Here is a 16,563-nt window from a genome sequence, read left to right as displayed (position 1 = left end):
GCATGTGGATTACAGTTTAGTCCCTACGGAAAAATAATATAACTTCCTTATTCTTACTCCAATCTTTAAGGATCTCAAATAAGAGAAAAATAATTGCATAATTCATCATCTTTTGTGATTTGATACATACATGATCATGTTATTGGCAGAAAATGAGTTGGTTTTATACATTTTATTGATGTGTCCCCAGACATTAATAATTAGTTGGCCATATTCTTGTTTCTCCACCTTCAGAAGAACTGGTTACTATAATTACTTTTTATGAGGGTGATAATTACAAAATAGAATTGAGCTGAATGAAATTAAAGAGAAACCGAAAAAAAGAAATTCCCTGCCAGGAAAGAATTTCATTTGAATGAGTACAAAGTTCTTTGCAATTCTTACTTAGCTGAAGTGTATTTCTAGTTGTGTTTGTAGACTTATATCATTATGAAAATAGCCACTTCCTAGGTTCTCATTTTTCGTATAAAAACAATGTTCACTAGGAGTAAATTTTTTCCCTGAATTCAATTTCTGAATATTCACAAGGTGAAAATTGTGTTCACCTCTTTTCAAACGGAGATTCTCTGAATTGTAATTGGGTGACTATTTCACAGATCAAATCTCAGCACATATCACTTTAAAATGTTATAGTGTAAAAGGGCCCAAAGTGTGTGTGCACACCTAGATGTGTGTGTGTGAGCGTGATATGGAAACTATGTGGATAGATAAATATCTAAAATAATATGTATATAGATAGCATGATGTTCTAATAATTACCAATAAGATCATGTCTTCAGCGGAGAGTAATGCATACCAAGTTTTTAAATCTTTAATTTTTTATTTTCATATCTGATTATTTCTGTTATGATCTCTTTTTTATCAGAGGAGTTACTAAAAATATGAGTAGATAAGAATACATTTGAATTTTTATGTGTATGATAACTTTAAAATCTTACCTACTTTATATATTTCTCAGTTGGACTTATATTAAATCTCTATTTTTGTTTTTAACTTGGAATACATTCTCAAAGATACTAATTACTAAATTATCATTTTTTATAATGTAAACATTTTAAATCACCTAAATGTCTACTACAGAAAGAGTAAATGGTGATGTGTCTGTGTTACGGAATACCCTGAAAACCATGGAAAATAATAATAAAGCTCTATATACATGGACATGGAAGGAATAAATTAATAAATTGTTTCACTGAATGAAAATCATCATAGTTGTATAAATGAAAATATGTACCTTCAGGGCTGCAACATTATGTCACTCAAGCAAGTACATAATTCAGTAGTGCTATTAGGTAAGGATTATAGATATTTCTGCATACAAATATACAGTGAAGGGAAACAATTAATATTTTTAAAATATATATATGTTTATACATACGTCGAAAAAGTTATGAAAGTAAATACTGCAAATTACTAACAGTGGAAACTCTTAACAAGTAAGTGTAATTTTGCTTTTCATTTTGCATTACACACTTTTGTAGTGACTGAAGTTTAAAATTAGATTTGCATTACATTTTTTTCTCTAAAAATGTAACTATAATTGAAAACCTAGTTTCTGAATTGTACATTCTGTTTAACTCATGTTCCTTCTCTTTAATCATCAGTTTCTTCACAACATGAGAAAGATACTAGGAACTTTCCAATTAAAGAAACAAAAAACTAAAAATCAGGAAAATAAAGAAGCATTTTAGAACCAAACCTTCTCTTAATGCCATCGCTCTTTATTCCAGGCCTCAAAATGAAATAGCATAGACTGTCTTTGTCTCCTCTCCCGAAGATGCTTGGTTTATTCAGTAATCAACTCCCAACTTTGCAATGGCCCAGAAAGATAGCCTTTACTTTGCATACCTTCTAAAATACTAGCCTGATTCAAGTATTTATCATTCTTGAATTATAGCTAGTAACTTCACTGGTGTCTTTGCCTGTAATTTCTTACCTCTGCAGTCATCCCCAGATATTGCCATAGGGCTATCTTCCTAATGCAGAGATCAAATCATTTTGTTATTCTTAAAATATTTTTGGGTCTATCATCCACATAGTAAGTTTCAGATTTCTAGACATAACATCATGACCTTTCATGTCCTATGGCCAGATAGTGATGCTCTTTTAGCATCACTTCTAACTTCCCTTCCTTCCTTCCTTCCTTCCTTTTTCTTTCTTCTTCTTTCTTTCTTTCTTTCTTTCTTTCTTTCTTTCTTTCTTTCTTTCTTTCTTTCTTTCTTTCTTTCTTTCTTTCTTTCTTTCTTTCTCTTTCTTTCTTTCTTTCATTCTTTCTTCCTTTCCTTCTTTCTTCTTTCTTTCTTTCTTTCTTTCTTTCTTTCTTTCTTTCTTTCTTTCTTTCTTTCTTTCTTTCTTTCTTTCTTTCTTTCTTTCTTCTTTCCTTTTTTTTTAACTTTTAAGTTAAGGGATAAAGGTGCAGATTTGTTACATAGGGACACTTGTGTCATGGGGGTGTGTTGTACAGATTATTTCATCACCCAGGTTTTAAGCCTAGTACTCATCAGTTATTTTTCCTAATCCTCTCCCTCCTCCCACCCTCCAAAAGGCCCCAGTTTGTGTGTTGTTCCTATCTACGTGTCCATGTGTTCTTATCAATAGCTCCCACTTCATAGTGAGAACTCCAAACATCCATAAGTATAATATACCATTTTATGCCTTTAAGTCTTGTCATTTACATCTCTTATTATTCTCATCTTTCAAGGCCCACCACAAATATCACACTTATATTTGACAATGGAAAGAAATATTCCTGCTCTCTTAGGGCACTTTGCTTTACCTATATTACAAATCTGATTTCATCTATACTAACTTTAGTTAGCTTTCATTTGTTTCACTTAGCACTAAATAATTTAGTCTTGAAATCAGGACCCACCTTCGATTGATCTCTGAACTAGAGTCCTTATCTGAATTCAATGTATTTGTTTGCCTTGCTTTTAACCAAATATATTTGGAATCCCTTTATCCATACACTTACGAGGAAACACTCCTGACAAGGTTGCTATTCATTAATATGACTATGGAAAAAAAATGTCACCTTAGTTCTATTTTAAGATATGAAAAAGTCTTATCTATTTTTAATAGATTTGATAATACCATGTATGAGTTTAAATCTTACTGATGCTGTACAGTCGTGTTATCCAATATGATAGCCAATAGACACATGAGGTTATTTACACTTGTGTTTTAAATTAATCAAAATAAAATAAAACTTCCAAAAATATAATATACCATTTTATGCCTTTAATTATTGTTCCAAGGTTTCAGTATATTATAGAAATTTTTATTATCACAGAATTTTCCATTTAAAAGCTCTGCTCTAAAGTTCAAACTCAAAATATAAATTACTCCTGTGCTAACTGGGTAAAATCCTGATACAGAAATGGCATACTTTACAATAGATTTTTTGCATTGTTTTTATCTAAGTTGAATATAGCTGTATTACTAGCTCACCAGACAACTGTTACAGGGATTCACCATATCTCTAACACTTTAAAATTTATTCTAATGAACTCAGTTGATTGCATATAACCCTTTACACGTCCAGGTCAAATGAATCACTGTACTAGAATCAGCTATTCTGGGGGAAAAGAGGAGAAGAGGTTGTGAATGTTTGTGGAATATGTATTATTAAACATAAGTCCTAGTACCCTGTGGTAGCAGATCTGACCATTCTGACCATCCTGTGGCTCAATTTTAGGAAATAATGTCTAAGAAGGAATCAAGAATGAATGGATGTATTGCACTCAAAAGATAAATTTGTCCTCATCACTAGTGTGGCTGTGTTCCATCCTTACTCAATAATTGTATACAATGTCATGTCATTAAACCTTACATAATGGTCTGTACCTCATTCATTCTCATCCTTCAAGGTTCACTTAAACTTTTTTTTCCCCCCTAGGTTTTCTCCACACTAGCTAGGAAGTTTGCATGTACAGAATGTAATGAACAAATGAAATTTCTCTATGCAGGAATTCGACATTGTGTGTTGAATGCTGTGATAACAGCATTTCTTATGCAGACTCAATATATATTTGATCATCTAACATGAAAATTGAAACTCGCATCTGCTTGAAAACCATCACTTTGCTGGCTCAATTTTAGACCTGCAAAGGAACTTGCTGCCCTTTTGTTAACTGGATGAGCTATGTATTTCACTTTCAAAAGACATCTCCCTGCAACTTTGATGGTGAGATACTGCCTCATAACATTCATTTTTCTCTATTAAGGTATTATAGTTTTGATTTAATAATTTTCAGCGGAGATTCATTTAACACTAGAGTGAATGAAAATCTAAAAAAGAATCAAATGGTTATTAGTGGAAACATAATAACCTTTACCAATTGACCTTTAGTAATGGAGAGACTCCTCAGTTGGAAGAAATCTTTCGTGTTGAAATTTTCCCAATAGAGAATTCTTTGCATATACAATCAATGAGGTATGGGCATAGCTTCATCTTTGATATAAATAACAAAAAATTTTCATAGAAAGCTATAGAATTAAAATTTATTTTTCAGAAAGAGTATTGTTTGTTTCTTTCAAAAGTGAAGGTAAAAATGATATCGGGAAAGGTACCCTCAAATAAATTAGTATAACCAAGTAATCATTTTTCAGAAATAGATTAGAAAATATTCATCCCCCCAATTAATGTTTGCTAGTTACATTTATCGATTTCCTTTCTACAATGTTCATTTTAACATCACAATGCTTTCATTAGTGCATTATATAAATTATCAGGTATATGTAAATTGCCATTGTTGAAAATAAGGTTTTGTGGTTTAAAAATAAGATATCCATTCGATATATATGTATTAACAGTAACCACAGCAAAAAATCAAAAAGAAAAATTAAGAGCACTTTTTCTCTACTCCCTTTAGACACACTAATCCTTGGTGCCTTAAATTAGATTATATATAACAATTCTAATATATTGGTACCTACATAATTATATAACTTAATTTTAATCAGGAAAACAAATTCCTCATTTTAAACCTTTTAATTGTTGTATCATTTTGTTTTTCCATTTTTATGCTTTTGCATGTTTAACATAATAAGAAACCTCAAAAGATATCTCTGGGCAACTTCTGAAGATTACTATGTTAAGATTGCTAAACAAATGTATTCAAATGCATTTTCATGACTGAATTTTTATTACTCTAGTTCAGTGTTTATTTTTTCCTTGCTTCTTTGAAAATTGTTTTAGGATGTTTCTGAAAATAACATCATCCAGATTAAAATGTTGGGAACACATAAGGCTCATAAAGAGTGTGGGACATAAGTGTGCCAGCTAATCTAGTTCTCATTCTCATAAAGGGCAATAGTGGCACTTAAGAGCCAATATATCAGTTCCTTTTCATTGTAATAAAACCATTCCTGAAAGTGACTTTGTCCAGAGCAAATGACTCTAACATGTTGTACTTCAGAGGTAGATTGTCATAACTCACTAAAGAAAGTGACCATCTTAGTAAAAAAATTACCTGTTTATCCAAGTATTTTTTTTCAAGCTGTAGATACTTTCTCCTGCCCTCCCAAAACTTAGCACAACGTTTCAGTGGAAACAGGTATAATCTAACTGCTTTCATGGCCAACAAATGGAAAGGAATGCAGGAGAAACAAAGAATTAGGTGTTTTTCTGTTCTAATGGAGAAACAAGTTAAATACATTAAATCATAGAAAAACAAAGACAGAAAACACCCTGACAATATAAAACACTGATGAAAAGTCTACTGGTTAAAAGTGAAAATTTTGAAAGCAATAGTTGCATATAATCAGTGGATATGCCTTTTGCTTCTTTTCAAACAAGTTGTTTTTAAAGGTGTATTGCATTATGATCACATACTATGTATTTATTTTGTAAATTATATAACTCTTCTTAAGCTGAATCACTCAACTACAAAAACTTGGGCTTTATTTTTAACATTTTTGTAAAATTTTTTTTTCACATGGATTGCAAATATTGTATAAACCGATGTTTAACATGAATATATTAAAGATTTTTTTGGATTATAATTATAGGAAAGAGTTATACATTTGTATTCTCAAGACCTTTATTATACATTGTATAACGACACTTTCTACCAAATGTGAATGAGAAATAGTAAATAACCTTTTTTTTTTTTTTTTTTGAGATGGAGTCTTGCTCTGTCGCCCAGGCTGGAGTGCAGTGGCCAGATCTCAGCTCACTGCAAGCTCCGCCTCCCGGGTTTATGCCATTCTCCTGCCTCAGCCTCCTGAGTAGCTGGGACTACAGGCGCCCGCCACCTCGCCCGGCTAGTTTTTTGTATTTTTTAGTAGAGACGGGGTTTCATCATGTTAGCCAGGATGGTCTGGATCTCCTGACCTCGTGATCCACCCATCTCGGCCTCCCAAAGTGCTGGGATTACAGGCTTGAGCCACCGCGCCCAGCCAATAGTAAATAACTATTAAGGCAAAAGACAAAAAGAGGAAAACTATGAGGAAAGATAATATAAATATTCCTAGCTTTTAAATTAATTTTTAATTCTGTTCTTTCTCATGACTTAAAAACAATAAGAGTCTGCACACCTGCATTCTGAATTCAGTGTTATCCTCTATTGTTAGATTGGAAAAGAGGCAAAGATAGAAAAATCATTCACTGGCTAGAGAATGCTTTTGGTTGGGTCATGGATTGATGCTGTTTTCAGTATATAATTTCATTGTCAATTGAAACAAAGGGCTAATTGAGCACAATATTGATGGGTGGTTCAGAGGCGAGACTAGTATAGTTCTCTAAAAGGGACTAATAATAACCACTCCTGTTTCACCTTCCACCAACATGTCGAGGAGAGCCATGCAGAAGGCAGTTATCTGTTCCTCAAACACATTTCTCCTGGTGCATAAATTTCCTGGGGCCTAGACTAGTGGTCCTATAGATCCAACCAGTAACTCTTTCTGTCTCTCAGTGGTTTATATCTTGAGTGACCTTTGTTCTGATTTGGTCAAAATCTTTATATATTTTGAAACTGTTATAATATAAAGACTTCACAAAGGGACAGAATACTAGTCTCTCATGGCACCTACTGTGTTACTGCTGGATAATAATAACTTTCAAATGATTCTTTAATTTTAATATGTTCATCATCACAAATTTCAAACTTTGGTTTAGGTTTGCCTTCTGAAGCAACACTGAGTACATTGTTTCCATTTTGACAAGTCAAACAACCTTTCTGATATTTGAGAACAACTAAGTTCTGTGGTTGATTGAAAACTATAATTTTGAAACTCATATTCTTCTTCATTTTGCATTTTCTTCCAACGTTTCCTTTGGAGACCTTATCCCAATGCCAGGTGCTTCAGAGGAGGTTTTCTCAACCTCACCGCTATTGATATTTCAGACCAGATAACTCTTGGTCACTGGGACGTGTCCTGTGTATTGTAGACTGCTTAGAAACATTCTAGGGAGTGTTTGTGGTGGTATGAAAATGTTGAGAAAAATTTCCTAGGCAGTTGGGAGAAGCTCTTCCCAATTTCCTAAGCAGTTGGGAGAAGCTACTTGATGCAACTCTGGCAAATGAAAAGCAAACAGAAGATACTAGCTGATGCCTCTGAGAAAACTCTTTAAAGGATGTAGTCACCTCCTGTGTGTTCTTTCCCACTGAATCTTATTCCGTTAATGCAGTGGCAAGTGATATGACAACAGAGTTGTGCTTCAAGCCTAAGCAAGCCTCTAAGAATACTGAAGTGAGAGGATTCCACCAGTCTTGGTCCTTGAATCTTTCTTTGCTCATTTTGGAACTAGGTCTCTGGATATCTTGCTGGGAGAAAGATAGTGGTAGGAACTAACTTTTTTAATCTACTAGTTTTATTTTGTCTTCTGTAAAGAAATTAAAATCTATAGAACCTCTAACTGATAGTAATAGCTTTGCTTTAGAAAAAAAGCAAGTGTCCATATTATAAATATCTCAAGCTTCTCCTTATGTTCAAGCTGTTTTCAAATGTATTTTTTTCAGTCATTCCATATTCATCATTTCTCAAGTACAATGGGCAAGGTACCCTACTCGGCTCCAGAGATAAAGATAAAAGAAACAATATTATTATTGCCTCAGAAAGTCTGAGGATAGTGAAGACAAAATTAATGGAACTGCTAGTGTTTTGTGATAATTATGTGTAAACTATCAGGATAATAGGAGAATATTAGACAAGATAGGAAATGAATCTGAATAAAAAAGAAAAAATAATAAATTGTCACTGTTAAACGTCTTAAAACATATGATAAAGGCAGGAGGAGCTATTGCTGAAAAATTCCTAATTTTATATCTGTTACCTCAGCATTATATTTGAAGACATAAAAGAAAATCTGAGTTTTAAATTTCCAAAACTATCTGTTGCCCATCCGCATGATTTTTCTTTTACTGTGTCACAGACTAGTATATTTTCAAGTGCCTAGCTAGGCTATATTGTATTTTTGTTTCAGCTTTAAAGTATTTAATAATATCTTTTCTCCCCAAAGACCTTGCTTAGGAGCCAAGAGATACACCATGAGGAGCAAGTGTTGTGGTAAGTACCACTCTGGCGACCTGTGGGCACGCACCTGCCTTCCTCCCAGTGTGCTGACTGCATTCCTCTCACTACCATTGTCAGATTTGCTTCATGAGCTCTAAACTGTGTCATTAGTTATGACTCATCAACTGTGGCATAGTCATATCAATTCCAGCCCAGTGTCTTCTGTCCTCATTTAAATACAAATTTTTCTTCTATTGCTAAGCTATCAAATATGTGTTATTCACTGAGTCTTTGTAATAAAAGGTGAAACAGCACCGTCTGCACTCAACAGTCAGTTTTTTTAAAAAAAAGTTTGTAACATTCAAATGATTTGCAAGCATTTTTCTAACACATTCTTTATTTTTGAAAACCAAATATCTATGACACCACATATGTATATCTGCTGATTGTAGTTAGCAATCTCAGCCAACACTTATTAAAAAACATGAAATTGTCAATCCTATCAAGTTGTTGGTTGGTTGGTTTTAACCAGCTTCTCAGCCACCTTGGAACTGACCCAGAGTGTAAAGGTCTTGAGGGTTCTCTTCATCAGTATTACCTGAATACAAGCCTTCTGAAAGGAAAAAGAAACTCTAGCTTTTCAAACCAGAAAGTCTAGTAAAATTCAATATTGTAAATGGAATTTCTTTATTTTTAACAAAATATAATCATGGTAGACAAATTCATTCTTACAGTTCTATTTACAATCCTCTTTCAGTTTTATCTATGTAAGCACTACCATTTAGGTTTATTATATTTTCTGTTCATGTTTTTTTTTTCCCTACATTTTATTAGTCTCATTTCCCCCTACATTTTTATTTTAGTGCTGACCTTCAATTCCTCAGGTGTCAGTTCTTTGTATATAAATAATACTTTCATGTTTCATGAGGTCAGTTACCACTCAAATCATCACCAGTGGCAGAAAATAAAAACAACAGAATCCCAAACTTCCCCCTGGGATTTTATCACATATTATGATTTTAAAATCCCCACTTTACTGACAGATTGAAGTTTAACTATAGCTGATTTTAAACGACAGAAATACAACTGAGTTATCATATAGTTCATGATATATGACAAATCATATTAACATTATCTTTTGATATATCTCAATACCATTACAGATAATTATCTGATATCTTAGACCCATCTCAGATACTTTTATTTCTATAATAAAAATAGAAATAATTCAGGAAAATAAAATTGGTGAAAATTACAAAGCAAATATCCAATTTTTTTGAAAGAACAAACTTGTCTTTAATTGTCATTAAATGCCTTTAATTGTCATTCAATTGTCATTTTTGTCTTCTGTAGTTCTTCAAATATGTATTCGGGAAAAGTTTCCAGATCTGTCATTGGTATTTAATAGATAGTTATATTATATTGTAAACCACAATTTTATTTCAGAAATTCAAATATGAATTTCTATATTTTAATTAAAATATAATTCGGATACGTTTTCTCCCCTACCTCTTTCATCTGTAGGCTTTGGGAAGGAGTCATTCTTGGTTTCTTTTCCTTTCCAGCTATCTTTTGCCTTATGTACCTCCTCTCCAATAGGAGAGGAGGTTCTACTGACCACTCTAGGACTGAAGTCTGGAAATAGGAGAGGTAATGAAGAGAGAAATTTCTTTTTCAACTGATAGTAAATGATCATTTAATCTACAGCTGTCCATTCCCATGGAAATTTTCACTTTCTAGAACAAGCTTGCCCAACCCTCAGCCAAAAGGCCACATGCAGACCAGGACAGCTTTGAATGAGGCCCAACAGAAATTGGTAAACTTTTAAAAAACACTATGAGGTTTTCTTGGTGATTTTTTTTTTTTCTTTAGCTCGTCAGCTATCATTAGTATTAGTGTATTTTATATGTGGCCCAAGACCATTTGCCTTCTTCCAGTGTGGTCCGGGGAAGCTAAACAATTGAAAACCTCTGTTTTACAAGTTCATTCCATGCAATGGAATCCCACCCAAGTGTTCTCAAAGAACACTTGACTTCAAGCCATCTGCCCTCTTTCTTTGCTCATGTGGATCATATCTGATCTGGGCTTAAAGGTAATGCATTCGTGGACCCTGAAATCCAGAAAGTGAAACCCCAGGTCAGCTACTTAATTTGCAGGGTCCCTTTTACAAACCATTTCTTCCAATGGTTTCTTTCTTGACCTGTCATGATGTTTTTTGTTTGCTCTTAATTTCACTCTCCCTTGGAAACAGGGATAGTCATAGAGCACTCAAAAGTACTCAGGATATGAGCCTGAGTCTCCTTGTATTTGGACTCAGACCCCTGCTGGGTAAGAGGTGGTAGTGGTCTCTAGGTATCCGTGGGGGAGCAAGATGGCAAAAGGTGAGATCACATGGGAGTTGAGTCCCCATGCTCTTGGCTCATGCTCCGTTGTCCCATCAGAGTTCACTTACAAAACACAAATTCAAATATAAAATTGTTAAGGATTTCAAGACAGTAATAGTAAAGTTTTGAAGGATGTACTGAATGTGGGTTCTTACACAACTACAGTGGTCACAAACCCATGAAATTGACAATCCAAATGTATTAGCAACTGTTCTTTAATGTACCAGCAAGACAGCTTATCAGCCTTTGTTTTTTACAATTCTGGAAAATAATTAATTAAACATCAGACTCATGTGCCACTCCTAAATTTTGGAGATACTCATCAAGCTTTATAAATACTACCCCTTCACCTGAGTGGATAAACATTGCTATCCTCCCATCCAATGTGGCTATTCTAGAACACCTTTCCCAAAGAAATTTTTCATAAGAAAGAAAATTCTTATTTTCCTCAATTCTGGTAATCATTTGTGGTGTTTTGCATTGTGTTATCTTGGATAGGAAAAAAGTACATTTTTTTTTCAAGATCTGCTTCTCTGCACTATCCAAAAGAGGAACTTGTATGTTACTGGGAAAAAGGAAGTAAAGTGGTGGCCCTTATTCTCTGAAGGTCATCATAATCAAATGCGGTATCGGATCAATGCAGAGGTTCCAGCCAGCTTGCAACCTGTCCTGAATCTGCTCTATTCAATGTTCAACACCTTTGCCAACTGTTGCCTCTGTTCATCAACAGCAGCCCAAGACCCACCAAAAGATTCTTAGATGTGAATCCACAGAGGTTTTAGCTACACAGAATCTCAACCTCTCAAAGGGCATCCCAGGAGCAACCCCTGCATAAACAGATATGTTTAATATTTCATATTGACTTGGTGAGATGTCCTCTGATCCTCGAACTTCCCTTTCAGATCTTGAGTTTCCCAGCTACTTGTACAACTCTACACATCTAATTCCTTTAATAAGTCCTTTATCCCATAAAACACATTATTAACTTTGCTCCCCTGTCTGACTCCTGTCTGATACATGATTTTGTACTTGTATTTTGAGTTAAGCAAGTTCTTACCAATGAATTTTAAAATCTACATCCTGTAATTCTATTGATTTACTTCTTATGGTCTTAGTCAAATTTTTGATTTTATGATCTAACTATACTGGCACTAATTCTTTATGCTGTGGTCATTGTATGAGGGACAAAATCAAAGTGTCATTTGTCAAGAAAGCAATGTGGAAAGGAGTAAAGAAGTCCCTGGGAATATTAGGTGCTCATATTGTAAGAATTTGCCTTGGTCAGTTATCCCTAGGCTTTCTACAAAAAGCAGGTTGACATTAGATCCAGCAGTTTAATCTGTATTGTCTTTGATTTGTCACAGATGTGTGTCATGCCTATAATTCCCAGAAATTACACTGCTTCAGCCTCGCTGATAGTAAACCTGTGTTCCCATAGCTCTTATGATATATATCTAAGTAATGCCTGCAGGGAAAACATCCCTAAAGGTTCTGTCCTATGTTCTGGTAATGGATTCTTTTACTGTTACTTCCATGAAAGACGTTTTTGTTTTGTTTTGTTTTCTCTTACAGTAAGAAGACCAGGATATTCTGCCTTCACTATCAGTTTGTATAGAGGCTGATCTGTTCTTCCTTTTAGAAAATCAGCAGTTGGACCAATTTTCCTTCTGAAACTGTGATATATGCACTTGCATTTTACAATTTTATTCACTCTCCGAACATCAGACACAAATTTTGTTTCATCATATATCCCCTAACTTTCTCCCCATTTTTTCTTATTCCTTCCTTTAGCTGACTAGGGCTATGCACACTCGGCTTTGAAGACATGGCCCAGCTTTGGTTCTGGGGACTGGCTGTGCTGTGCCAAATATTTCTTGTGCCATGGTCCCTCTTTCCAGGATAACTTTTTTACTTTTATTATTGGAAGTGATTGTGCAGAACTGATATAATTTCCTGATTAAATGTTTGGTAAGATTTAGCAGTGAACTTATCTGGCCCTGGTGCTTTCTGTTTAGCAGGGTATTAATTATTAATTCAGTTTCTTTAATAGATAAAGGCCTATTCAGATTATCTATTTCTCCTCATGTGAGTTTTAGTTGATTGTGTCCTTCAAGGAATTGGTACATTTCACCCTCATCATTAAATTTTTGTGCATAAAGTTGTTCATAATGTTCCCTTACTATCCTTTAATGTACATGGGATCACTAATGATGTCCACTCTTTCATTTCTGGTATTAATAATTTATGTCTTCTCTATTTGTTTTGGTTAATCTTGATAGAAGTTTATCAATATTATTGATGTTTTCAAATGAGTAGCTTTTTACTTTTATCACTTTTTTTCTATTTATTTTTTGGTTTTAATTTTATTGATTTCCAATTCAATACAATTTTGAAAATGCATAAAGGAAGCACAGTATTATAAAATGCACCAATTATGTTGAAACATACTTAAAATATTTTTTAAATAATTTTAAAAATTATAGTAAAAGTTTTCTTCCTAATGCATTAATAAGACAACGTATATGAATTATAAGCAATATATTTTATTTGTTAAAGGCAGATGAGTGTTACGGTATTCTATTTAATTTGAAGAAATTATTAAACCATGAGGTAAAATTTGATAAATCCTCATATATATCATGTTGGATATCTAAATGATTTATTTTTGTTGTTTCTTTGTAATTTATTTTTATTGCTTGTCTGTTTACCAGTGTTAAGTATATTGATTTGTAAGGATTTACTCTTGCAAATGTAACTAAGGTTTTCATAATTCACATGAGATGAAGGCAGGTGTCTCTCAAGAAAACTTCAAATTTTACAAGATATTTTGATGAAACTCCAGCTAGAGTAATTTTTTTCTGCTAAGATTTAAAATGGAAATTCTTAATGTTTTACAGGTTGGAAGAGTAATCTCTAAAACCTCAGTGTGATTTTCTGCTTCTGATTAGAATGTAGAAAGGTGAAAATGATGACGCTCCCACCCTTAAGGTGATAAATATTTGAATTATCTACAAAGTCATAAGTTGTTTTCAGCCCATCAGAGATGAGGTTGCATGGCAACCAAGTATACTGATTCCAGAGAGGAACTAGCCCTTAAAGATGGAAAGGACACACTTTTACAAAATCAGCAGTTGGACCAATTTTGCTTCTGAACTGTGATATATGCACCATGCATTTTACAATTTTATTCACTCTCAGAACATCAGACATACAGATTTTGCTTCATCATATATCCCCTGACTTTCTCCCCATTTTTTCTTATTCCTTTCTTTAGCTTGACTAAGGCTATGCATCTGTAACCAATCAAAAAATGAAGAGGAAGTCACCATATAATCATATAAGAAATCAGCTAAACTTTAATAAATTCTTAAAGGCTAAATGTGGGTAAATGTGTAAGTTTAGAATATCAGGAAGCCTCAGACACAAGAAATGACTATTTCTCCAACTCTTGTCCATGGATCTTTGTCTGCTGAAGTGAAAGACTGGGAACTAGGCAGAAGATGAGAGAGATCATCCTGGATAGTGCAGGTTTCAGGTAGTAATCAGTTGCTGCTGGGGGACAGGCAAAAATCCTTGCCCACTAACCCAGAACATTCTTTCTTAGGAAGCAAAAGCTTTAAGCCACTATAGAAAAGACAGCACAACTGTAATTTCCACTAATCACAGGCAAAGATGCACTGAGTCTTGGGAACAAGTGGAAGAAAACATCCTGTATCTTTGGAAGAGTGGTAGGAAACAGTTGTGGCTAAGATTCTACACCAATAACAACAAGAAGCCTTTAACTACTATAGAGCGGTAGATGTTTCCACCCAAAACCAACCACAGATCCAAGACAGGGTTTCACTGTCATAGATGAGTTGGACACAATGCAAGAACACTAAGAACACCCCATTTTGAGAAAAAAAAAAATCAGCTGAATTCAATGACAGTAGTCTAAAACCAACATGACAAAAAGACAGAAAAAGGAATGAAAACTTGGGCTTCTTTCACACAGGGCGTACCTAAGACTGAATGAGGCTGGGCCAGAACAACATAAAACACCTCACTTTTTACCCCTTTGCCAAGCCTGATACCAAATAAAAAGCATCAGTTGTCTATATATTGAATAAGGGAAAGAGGAAAGACAGAGAACACCTCGATGGTACAGGAAGGTAAGGACGCTGAAAGCTGAGAGGGGAACAGAGATACTAAACAAAATCCTCCAGCACCCCAGGACCCACCTTAAATGCAGCCAACATCAGCCACTCCCATGGGAATTTGAAGCCTGTGTAGACTGAAGGTAATGATAATTACAACAAAATCTATATCCAGCTCAAACCCCTGACGAAAACGGCTCACTCTCTCATGCAAATTGTTGGACAAAATTTTGTGCTCATTTGCAGGCATAAATATTATTTTAAAAGTAATTACTGCTACTTACTTGATTTTGGAATAAAACATATGCTAGCCTTAGCTATGCAATTTGTTTTTCTATCTTCGGAAGTAGCATAATAAATAAGATTCTTAAAATTCTGATAGAATTTACTTATCTGAGGATTTGAAGGAACGATCTTTAATAGACTAATAAGTAAATATTGAAATGCTTGTTAGATACTTCCTGTATAATCCTATATTCCTTATCTTTAGTTTTTATTATTAATATTTCTTAGTTGTTGTAGTTCTTAAACATCTTTCCAATGTCTCTAGCATTCACATTTATTATAATGAAGATATTTTAATACTTAAAAATTTTTAACTGTGCATATTACACAGTCTTCCTTATTGTCTTGATTAACCTTCCACAGGTTTCTCTATCCTAAATGTTTTCTCAAAAACTAACTTTTGGTTAGATTTACATTCTTTGCTGTTGCTTTAAAGGTTTTTGTTCATTGACTATTTATATTGGGCTTCCTCCACTGCTCTTTCTCCAATTTTTAATTGAAAAATAGAGCTCATATAATTTTAACCTTTAATAATAAATATATTTCAATGTACATTTTTTACCTTAAATTATATTATGTCATGTTGTCATGTAAATATTGCCTTTCTAGCATTTTAGTATTTAGGCCTTGTGTGTCATAAAATAATTTTAATGTGAGTAGTTATATACATATATATATATTCTTTTAAATTTTAACTTATGTCAACAACATGTTTTGGCTCTTAATTATTTAAAAATTTATAAAAGTCAGGATCCTTTAATTACTGCTTTTAACCCATTTGCATTTATTGTCATTATTGTTACATTTAACTTAGTTCAGCCAATTTATTTCATATTATACATTTACTCACATTTTTTGCTTGTTTCTTTTCCCCTTCTCTTAATTTTTTTGTCTATAGAATGGCTCACTATATTACTTTAAGAAGTATTTAAATTTATCTCTGTGATAATTATCTTAAAATTTTAAATAAGAAAATAAATATTAGTTTCTTAAACTATTGATATCTGCATATTGTATCTAAAGATATATTTGCTTTGTCATAGTCATGTGTTTCTTAGATTTCAATTTCATCTTTCTCATTATATAGATATTTTTTATAATTTCAATTCTGTATTGCTTTTGTTTTAAAATTTTCTTTCCCTTTGTTTTTTTTTCCTTGTTTTTCTCTTTTCTCTAAACTATAAACTGACTCTCTACTCAACTCCCTTCTTATGAAAATTGCATAAAATATGCATGGAGGTATCAAAAAGATTCCAAGGCATTAAAGATTACAGGGCTAACATACTGAAGAAAACAGCACT

This window comes from Macaca mulatta, chromosome 7 (genome assembly GCF_049350105.2).
Source record: "Macaca mulatta isolate MMU2019108-1 chromosome 7, T2T-MMU8v2.0, whole genome shotgun sequence".
Classification (NCBI taxonomy): Eukaryota; Metazoa; Chordata; class Mammalia; order Primates; family Cercopithecidae; genus Macaca; species Macaca mulatta.
Note: the sequence above shows the minus strand (reverse complement) of the source record.